The sequence below is a fragment of the Pholcus phalangioides genome, unplaced genomic scaffold, assembly GCF_987345545.1.
Source record: "Pholcus phalangioides strain wild (caught in Gottingen) unplaced genomic scaffold, Ppha-v1.0 ptg000015l_1, whole genome shotgun sequence".
Taxonomy (NCBI): Eukaryota; Metazoa; Arthropoda; class Arachnida; order Araneae; family Pholcidae; genus Pholcus; species Pholcus phalangioides.
In genome coordinates, this window is record NW_028301608.1 from 60,336,627 (window position 1) to 60,347,818 (window position 11,192).

Sequence of the window (11,192 nt, forward strand, 5' to 3'; positions counted from 1 at the left end):
AAGAAATATTAAAAACAATTTTAGACATGCATTTTCTAGCAAACCAGGTGATCACAAGGTTTTTAGTCCTGACAGAACTACCATTTACTAGTCACATGACAAAATGTGTAATTATTGGTTCCTAATAGTTACGCCTTTAAAGCCTGTAGACATAAGATTATTAAATACAAATTTTAAAAAAATATACAGATATTTGCTATTTTTATTATTAATACAAGTTGAAACATAAATTTTACATCAAAATTGAAGTTGTATTACGAGCCCAGGTTCAAAAAGTATCCAACTTTTTATTTAATGCTTTAAGAATGGAAAAAGTGGGCAAAAGTTAAGCACATACAAGGGTAACATTGGCCGAAAATGTTTTACTTTTTTCTTAATTAGCTTAAGTTAGGAAAACGTTTTTTCTTTACACATACATCATGTAAAAATAGCCTATTGACATAAAAAAGGTTACCAAAACTTAAAAGTAGTAATAGTATTGGATATATTGGAAAGTGAATTTGAAATTTTTATATAAAATGGGCCACAATAGCCCTCGTTTTTCATAATCTAGCTTATCTCTTACCTTCAACATTGTTTACTTTTTGTTAATAATCCAATAAGGAAGACAAACACCGATATCCGACAAGAAAAAAGTGAATTGTACAACTTCAAATCTCAGCGAAATTTCATACATACTTATATATACCCTTCCAATAAGAACGCAAAAATTCAAGACAATATGTTATCTGATAAAGGATTAATTAAATAGGGCGTATGTAATAAAATTTTTGGGTCGTTAGTTACTTACGAGTGTGAATTTACGCAATTTCACTTATTAATCACTAAATTAACTGCCTTAAATTGTGATACAGCAAAAGGAAACATCGACACTATTCTTATTAATAAGATTAGTGACAACTCGCTGGTTGATGAGCAAATATACTGGTTAGAAAACAATAAGGTATTGTTTTTCAAAATAAATCAACAATTACATACAATCCTTAATCCATTTCTTTTTCCCACGGGGATAAATACAGTATGATTCGATGCGAGTGGTTCAATGGGTGCAAATTCATTGTTCATTCATGTTAGTAAATCAGCCAGAAAACAAATATAGAATAGGAACCATTAAATAAACATGTTAGCATTTAATTCCCGTGTTTCAAAATGATAATTACAAGTATGAAAACCCCCAACTATTTGTCTCTATAATTAAGGTATAATACTTCAACTTGAACACCGTTTTATTCATTCATTTAAAAACAAAGCAACATGTCGAACCCAATTCCATCTTTCAGTAATAAAATCACAATTTACGCAAGAAATTAAAATAAACAAAATTCAAATAAAAGACATAAATTCTACATAAAGATGAGAAAAATAAAATATTGTATATAATACAATTAAAAAAATCTTCTGAAATATGCAATAGGTGAAAAAAATAACAAGATGTCGAGGAATCCCATTATAGATTTGAGCCCCTAGTGGCCGCAAAATCAACGAATGAGAATGAAATTCGAGATATATGTGTTTCAAAGTAATACGCTCGAGAACGAAGAGCAAAACAAAACCCTTAGCTCTCGTGGTTATGGGCACAGCAACAAAATTTCGAAGTATTCAAATAGCGACACACACTTTTATGAATCGCTAACTGATTAACGCATTGAAAAACCATTTATAAAGAAAATGGTTATAGATACCGCTACCCCTGCAGCACCATAACACTGCCGCAGGACGCAGACAAAGAATGAGGATTTTACTGAGGATATGATGCGTTAACCCCTCCGGGAGAAACTTCCGGCGTCAGAATTGTGATATTCATTGATTGTTTCCACATATTTCTCTGTCTGCGTCAGCGCCGGCATTTATGGTGCCGCAGGTACCGTTCTAACGCCATTTATGTTTTTTTACTGCGCCAATTACATTGCAATGCATAAAAGTGCGCGCTCCCACTTGAATTTTTCGGAATTTTGTTGCTGTGACCGTAACCGCAAGGGCTACGGTTTTTGTTTCTCTACTCATTTTCAAGTGCATACTGCGAAATACCTATATCTCGAATTTAATTTGCATTTGTTGACTTTGCAGCCACTAAGGGATCGTGTATAGGCCAAGTTATTTTATCACCACTCTGTATGCAAAACTGGACGGCAAATGAATCTTGTTTTAAAACAAATAAGCTGAAAAATTGAGAATAAAAAATGAGACTTTGTTATATACTTTGGTGCATCATTTTTCAAACGCTTTTTTTTTTCTCAGTCGATTTTTACCGTAAAATTTCACTGAATTCATTTTTAGTAACTCTATACTGTATAAAACATTGCATTAGAGATACAATATCCGTGATGCTAATATTTGTTGCATCTGGCACTGATAAATAATAAAATATTTTCTCACCTCTCCTCCTAAGGAAATTCATTTGGTAAACGTTTTCGTTGAATACATCTCCCCCTCCCCCGTAAAATTTGTTTTTTCCAACAAATTTGACTAGGAAATAACCGAAGGGGAATGAAAGAGGAGAAATGGATAGAGCTACAGTTTTTATAAGGAGAATGTATAGAACTATAAAATTTCGAATGTAAATTGTATTTAAAAGGAATAAAAATAAGTATTAAAAATGAGTGTAAGTTGAGTATTCCAAAGTTAACTAAGAAAAAAAATCAAGTTTTATACTGTTCCAAGCTACACGATCGTAGTTGTTTGAAGGTACGAGATGCTTTATTGTTTGTGAAAAATATTAGTAACATTTTTTGCGATGCGTGGTACAGCACGTGGTACGATTAATCAGAAGAATGCGTAGATTATAATTACTAAATGTAGTGTTCACACTAAACTTGCAACGTTGACGAGAAGAAACACAGCAAAGAGAAGAACACAATTTTTTTACTTTATGTACCTACTTGCAAAATCTGTCAATGCCATAGACAAAGAGCTGAAACTTTTTTTAGTTGTAAGGTTATGTATTTCAAATCTCTTGCATTCCAAAAACATCAGTCAAAAAAAGCAATACTGTCAAAATAAGCAATACTGTCACAATTATTTCAAGTGTTTCAAGGTTTACTATGATCAAGGTACAAAATTTTTTCCCTACTTAATACAAATTCAAAATATTTAATTACATTTGCCGAGAGAGAGAATTTCATATTTAAAGTTATAACTTATTTTTCATGCACAAGAAAACCATCTTAAGCAAATAATGAAAATGACTATCATTTTTTTGACAGAAGAGCGATTCACCTTCCGTTAAAATAATGAGAAGAAATGATATGTTATATATTTACGCAATAGATTGTGTCTATGTAAAGAATCCCTCCGTTACAAATTTTTCTGTGAAGTGAATAAGAATTTTCATTAGTTTACTCCACGTCGAAAATTTTTACTAAATAACGAATGCTCTATGTTTATTCTATTGCATTTATAAGGTTGAAGCTTATTGAAAATTTACGGTCTTGGGTAAAAGTCACTACAAAAATTTGTCCATCTCAAAAATGACAAATCCTGCGATGAAAATTTCCAGGTTTACAATGCTAGTATGAAGCGAAAGCAAATACATTTTAGTTAGCGGATACATTTTGTGATTTCATACAAGCCGTTACATAATATCTTATAATATAAAAACTGAAAACAAGTAGGCCTATAATGCCTCTGTGTATTTTTATGATGATAACACTGCTTAACACTAATTTTGCTCTCAAAGATATCTGAGTGATTTTAGGGTGATTTTGGGGCGCTGATTTCGATTCTGGAATTGGTTTTGTCAGACCGGCTCTAGTTTTTGGGATAAAGTGAAAGTTAAATTTCAATGGTATAATACATATAAGTAACATTCAAATCACGTTCGAAGTGTGTGTTATAAACACAGTGAATCATTGGCAAAAATATTTCAGTGATTTTGGGGTTGCAAATTCCGAATCTGGCATTGATTTTGTCAAATCGAGTTATATAGTCAGTAATAGCCTGGATAGTTTTCGAAATAAAGTGAAAATTAAATTTTAATAGTAATACATAAGCAGCATACAGATCACATTTGAAGTGTCCAAATTGTAAATCAATAATAAACTTAACTTTTTAACGGTCAATGTTCCAAATTGGCAGTTAAATTCTTTGGGAGTCCAAAATCGGACTATGGCAAGGGATCCGTGGCTATTCGCGAGCTGGCTGGCCAAAACCCGAAATTTGGACATTTGCCAGGTCAATTCACGATGAAATTGGTCAATTCGCGATCTGGCCAATTTCGGGCTTTGGCAGCAACATTTACATACAGGTTGGCATGTTTCGTCGATCCGCTGATTGTGAATAGGGGCAATAGCTATTCTGTAAAATAAATCTGTGCTGTTCGTTCGTGAAATTGGGCTTCGTACTTTACCATCTCGGGTGCTTGCGAGAGACATTTTCGGAATAGTATATTATAAGCTAAAGAACAACTGTAATTTTAAGGTTTTCCGCAGTGTAAAAAAAAAACCTATGGCCTCTGATTCACATAGTAATTAACGGCATGGTACTTGGAAGCAAATCATTTTGTAACCGATTAATTTTGACAAGTCTCGGTCAAGTTGTCAACTCTTACAACGCGAAAATGAAGTTTTCTTGTCCCTCTTTAATCAGTTTTACTCTAGTTTTACGCGTTTCTTTATGGATTTCAAATGCTAGTTAATCACGCGTGTTGATACGCGCTACAGAACACGCTGAGGTTGTCCTTGGGCAGAACCCCATCATTCACAAAAAACTAACACTCCTTCCTCTATTTTCTATAACACACACACACACACACTTTCCATACTTTTTTACTTTCTCATCCTAGAAACCAGTTTTGATATGTCCCTTTGAAAAAGTCGTTTTCTTTTCTCTCAGTAGCCCTTTAACACGGTTGTGTAGTGGATTGTGTCCACCTACCATTTTCGAACAAAAACGCTCCTTAATATTTCAAATGAGAACATTTTGTGTTTCATTTATTGTTTGTGGTTTTTTTTTTAGGTTCGCAATTCAAGACACTGTTTTAATTATACATCCCTGAAAATACAACATAAAAAATATGTATATATTCTTAGCATTTATATACTTTCCTGGGATCCGGAAATTTCGTCTCTGACATTTTGCCCCTGGTACGTTTCGTTTCTTCTCCGCTAGATTTCGCCTGCCATGACCGTATGAGTGAGCGACCTAGTAAGTGACTGACTGTGTGACTGACCATTTAAGTGGGGGAGTGAGTGTATGAGTAGCGAAGTGGGTGTGCGATTGACTATAAATGAGTGAGTAACTGTTTGAATGACGAAGTGAGTGTTTGCGATTGAGTTTACGAGACAGTGAGTGGCCATTTTCATGATCAAGTTAGTGACCGTATGAGTAATTAAGCTGATGACCGTTTGAATGACCACACTCACTTGATCTCTAAATGGTCACCCATCCACTCAATTACACATCCATGCGGTCACGCACCCACCCATCTAGTTACTCACCCTCTCACTTGCCCCTCATGCAGTCACTTACCCCTTCAATTGGCCACTCATATGGTCACCCACCCACTCCCTTGGTCGCTCATATCGTCACCCACCCCCTCCCTTGGTCTCTCATAGGATCACCCACTTGGTCACTCACACATGCGGTCATTCACACATTCACTTGGTCATCCACTCATACGGTCACTCACCCACTCACTTGGTCAGTCTTACGGTAACTCACCTACTCACTTGTTCAGCTACTCACTTGGTAACTCACCCACCCATTTGGTAACTCATACAATCATTTACTTGTTCACTCACCCATTCACTTCGTCACTCAAACGGTCAGGGCAGGCAAAATGTTAGGAGCGGTATGTCCGGGACGAATAGTCAGGGGCGAAATTACTTGTAGCGAAATACACTGGGCACGAAACGTGCCAGAACGAAATTTCGTAGACGGAACGTCGGGGCTAAATAAATGTCAAAGGCAAAATTTCCCTAAACAACTTTTCCCAAAGCTGTCGGTTTTTTATATGTCGGGTTATTTTAAAATATGGATGCCATATATAATATACAGCAAAATAGAGCATATTAATTAAAAATGCAATTATAAATATATAAAAACAACGTATATAAATGATGAAACATTAAAAATTTAATGGGATTAAGTGGTCACTCTCCCTCTCATATCTTTCAACTCAGTAAAAAGATACGCTCTGGTAGAAATACCATTAAAATTACTTCTTTACCATTGATATATTTCACGTTACTATTACATATTTTTGATTATGTATACTATCTTATGTCAGTATAAAGTTTATATATCTCTAATACTTAATTATTATTATTTTTTGCAAATTTTCAAAAAACTGGATTAAAAACAGCATGTGCGCATGATATCAATGCAATTTAATAAAAATTGATTCAAAATGAAGAACACTTCAGTTTGGGGAATAGATCCAAAGATTGAAATTTCCCTGACTCAATCTTATATTCAAAATCAAATTCCAAATTTAAATTTTTTGCATTTCAAATAAGGTTCAGTGTCAATGAAATTTCCATTCATCACGTTCAAAGTGTTTTTTCTTGCGCACGTTTACACTAGAGTTCATTATTTTTTCTTTTATTAAGAAAGAACAAATTAACCGATTGACACGAAATTTTTATTATTTTATTTGCAATTAGATGAAATAATTTTTGAAGTCGTTTTCGGAAATTCGACTTCACGGGCCATGACATCCCTTAAGCCCTATTCTTCTCCATCATTAATTGAATATTTACTAGAGGAATTTAAATCAGTTATCAGTACATTTTTTGATAATTTAAAATTGTCAAACACATTACGAAGTTTCCAATATGCATTTTTCCTTGAACTTTCATACATTGATAAGATTAGATTACTAAAACAGCATTTATTCATGGAAAAATAGGAAAAGCAAATTTTCCAAATATGTAACTGGCAAATCCTATAAGTAAAAAAAAAAAACCATAAATAGAAAGATTTGAGATAACGAAAAGATAAAAATCTACCAATTTGATTTTTTTTTGTTGGAAATCCTACAACAGGAAAGGAAAAAATACACCAGAAACGTACACATTTCCTTAGTATTTTTTTCCAACCTTGAACGTATTTTACATTATTACTCAACCCATAAAATAAAATATATCTTTAAGAAAAAAAAAACACGTATTTTCTTTTGAGAAGAAACGACGAAATATTTATCTTTATTTGTTCTCCTTCAGCAAAATAATACGAAGAAAGATAAAACGCGGAAAAAGATGTTAAATTCATCAAAGCGAAATGAACTAATGTCCGAAGTGATTAACCTACTTGTCGATTAAGAGTGTGAACAAACCACTTGGAGCTTGTTACACGATTATAAGAAAGTCATTTTCCTTTCAACGGAAGTTAATTTTCCCGGACTCAGACACTACATTGTACAATGAAACATTACGAAACGTGTCTGAAAGTAAGAAAAGGGTGTCTGCGCTTTGACGTCGATTTCCAAAGTTTTTTTTTTCCATAGGCCGTTATTATACTATAAAAGTTTTTAGACAAAGAACTTTTGACTAAAGAATGAATCGGAAAAATTATGAAACGCGCGGCACCATTTTGACTAGAGGGAGAGGGAGCACCATTTTTATGACTCGAAAGAGAAAGTGTGGACTGTCTATTTTCACCAGTCGGAGAATCGGGATAGGATGAAAAACGGCCCTATTTCAACTAGAGCGGTGTTTCCCAACTTTTTGGCGTCGCGGACTACCTGTACTTAAGGTCAATCTTGCGCAGACTCTCATAGCTTTAGAAGGTCAATCACCAACATTCCATTAAACCCAAAAAATGTTTGTTTTTTTATAATATTTGAATATATTGCAATTCCACAGCACAAAATACGTCATTAATGCAATCTCAGTGAATGAAAATGATCCCGCGGACCCCCCTTAAAAAAGCAGTCATGGGCCCCAGTGGGTTTTCCAGCTTCGAGGCGCGAATGTGAGCCGGTCTTCCATTTGAAAAAGTCTCTCCGCCGAGAGCAGGCAGACTTGCAGCACGATACTGACATGGCATGAAAATTCAAGCGTTTCCCCATCTTTACGTCAGAAAATGGAAGACAAATTGCAGCACGAACTCGAAAATAGCGCAACTCGACAATATAAATACGTTAGGGTCATACATATACTCAGAACTCGCATTCCGGCATGTGCCGATTCGTTTGAAATTTCGTATAGGAATGTGTACGAGGTGCATGTATGGTTAAGTAGTAGCGGGTCCCAGTGGTCTGATGATACCGGCACCGGTCTGAAACACTGGACTAGAGGATGGAAAAGGATATGAATGGTACCCTGTACATCATCGGGACTTTCTTTTTCTTTCTTTCCAACCGAGCACAACTTGGGTCTATTGCTATATTTTGGCAATTTACTACCTTAGTGAGTTGTACCGGAAGTGTATGTGTGTGTACCTAACAGTCTAAGTGTGTATCTATTGTGTCTGATATTTCAGTGCTGCGATCTATATTGCAGAAATGAAGTGAGTGAATTTCAATGATTGAAATGTTTGTATTTCCGTTGCTGTCTGTGGCGAGACGTTTTAAAGGGGAGATCGGCTCGCGTTCGAGCCTCGAAATTGGGAACCACAAAAAACCAACTTCAGCCGACCACCAAAAAAAAAACATCATTAAGACTAATCTAATATGGTGTCAGCCAAGTGACATGGTGGTGAGATCCTCGTCTACCACCCTAAACGTTGCCGTCAGTTCCCCGGTTCGAACCGGAGGAAGCATATAAATAACCATATTCTCCCTAACGTAGCTTTACGCTACCACCGATGGATGGCGCCTTCATTTCCAACCCTAGTCTTTAACGGCAGCAAATTTCTGTAGGGCGATATGGCCGGCGTTGGCATGTAGTGAAGTGGCAGTAGTAGTCAAATGAAATAAGTGGGAAAACGTCTTGAACGAGTAATGTTTCTTCATAGGAAAGAAACCCGGGACACTGGAAAGAGTTCTTGAACAGGAAAATCTCATCTTAAGCTGGATCCACAGTACTTACTGTACCCATCCATTACATTTATTTAGACCGATTTGCATCAGCAAAATAAAAACATTTTTTTCTTTAGGCCGAGATTACACTATGAGAGTTTGATAAAATATCTTTTATAAAACTTTAAAAATGCAGCCGATAAGCGTTTCAGTTACATTTGCTGAAATATAACCAATAGGTCCATTATTGTTGCTTTTTTAAGTTTTATAAAAGAGCTTTTATGGAACTTTTATAGTGTAATCCCAGCCTTATGTATAAATCTTGATTATGTAAGACAAAGTATATTAATAACATAATTCTATTCGATTTTGTCCCCGATGAATAGAATTCTAAAATTATTGCGACAATAATAGCAAAAAATTAATTCAACGCTGCAGTATTTCATTAATCTATTTTATATTTCCGTAATTACCATGGTTTCATTTCTCGGTTATCGCCGGAAATGTTATCGCGATGTCCAAAAGGACACTTTATTTGCTGGTTCAGGTTATTCGAGTTTGTTTTTTTCTCTTGCTCCAATAAGCACTAATTCTTTAATGTCAACCAAACGAAAATTGCTTGTAATCGTTGCACAGTTCCGCCATATTATTATACCCTCGTGAACCTTCACCAGGAATCCGAGCGATTTATAGATTCATGAAAATCATTATCCCGAATGAGATTATGTACTTAGCATATATTCATTTATGTGTTTGTATAAATGTGAGATTATTGAATTCATGAATGAAGATATATTTTATCCATAGGCACGTGTATAATTACTTTTTAATTCTTGTTTTGGTCTCTCGTTTGAAAAAAAAACCCCTAAAATATCCTAATGCAATGTGTGTTATCAAAATCTGTCATTGATATTTACTTCTGCAAAACGGTGCAAAGTGTTTGAAAATATAAATGAAGACTGTATCTATATGGGAAAACAGCAATCTATGCATAACAAACTTCAGAAAAGATTTTCTGTAAAATTGAAGTTTCATCCGAATGCTCACATCTTAATTTGCTTCTCTATACCAAATTTCCTATTTAAAGTATTATTTGATAAATGTGAAATTAGTCGATAAAATCAGCCGCCGCGCTGCTTTTTTGATTGTCTATTTTTTTTTTTTTAATAAGTAAATTGACTATATCATATACACAGTGCATATAGCAAGCAACACATACCGCAAATTATTAGCGAACCGTTGACCCTGGAGACATAGTTCCAATTAGTAGATGTATACAAACAACGTTAGACACGACATTTATATTGCAAGGGGTGGTATAGTTATTAACATACAAAAATTGACTTTTATACGGACATCCTATGCTCAAAAAGCTAATTAGAAAGTTGTTGTACTGTCTCTCCTAGACCAACTAAAACACTCGTTTTACCCCCCATTCATTTTTCCAACTTCTCTCTGTTTGTTGTCAAATAGTTGCAATTAAAACGTGGAATTTTTTAGGGCAGCCAAGATAACTTTCTTATAATTGGGTTTTTAAACACAAGGTGTGCGTGTAAAAATTTAATTCTTTAAAAAAACCCAGTTAGAAAGTTGTTGCCCTGTCTCCCCTGAAACCAAAAAAAAAAATCCAGGTTTCTACGTGTAATTATTTGAATGCTAAAACTAATTCAGTAATGCTTGTAAAGTACAAATATTGATTCTTCAAAATTCTTACGAAATAATGTAAGAACAATGTCAATTTTATTTTCATCCAAGCTCATGCACCCCTGTTAAAAAACTATTGTACTAATGAGAATCGCTCATTGATTTTCAACAGAGTATGATAGGCAGAGTTAGTTATACGGAAGTTGTCTTTTGAGAACATATCTTATAGAGGCTGTTCTTTACCAATACCAACCTTTTAGATCAGTGTTCTTCAACCGATGGTCCACAAAAAGTTTCCACCCAATCTACGTAGCTGCTGATATGTAGTTGCATAATTTCAAGATTTAAAAAAAATACTGTCTCTGAATTACCTATTATATCTGTTTTTACAGTCAGCGTGAAACCTTGAATGTTGGAACGAGTGTCTTCGCTGAGTGTAGCTCATCTGATAGCCTTTTCATCATATCTACGCCGATTCGAAAACACTTGTGCGTTAAGCAAATTACTTTATTAGGGTACAATACAAAATACTTCAGATTTTCTGGCTCTTCTTGGGTTATAAAAATACGATAGATCCAGTAAAATTAAGTTAGACAGTAGAGGAGGACCATGCCCTTACCAAGTGTAATATTATCATAGTCTATACAAA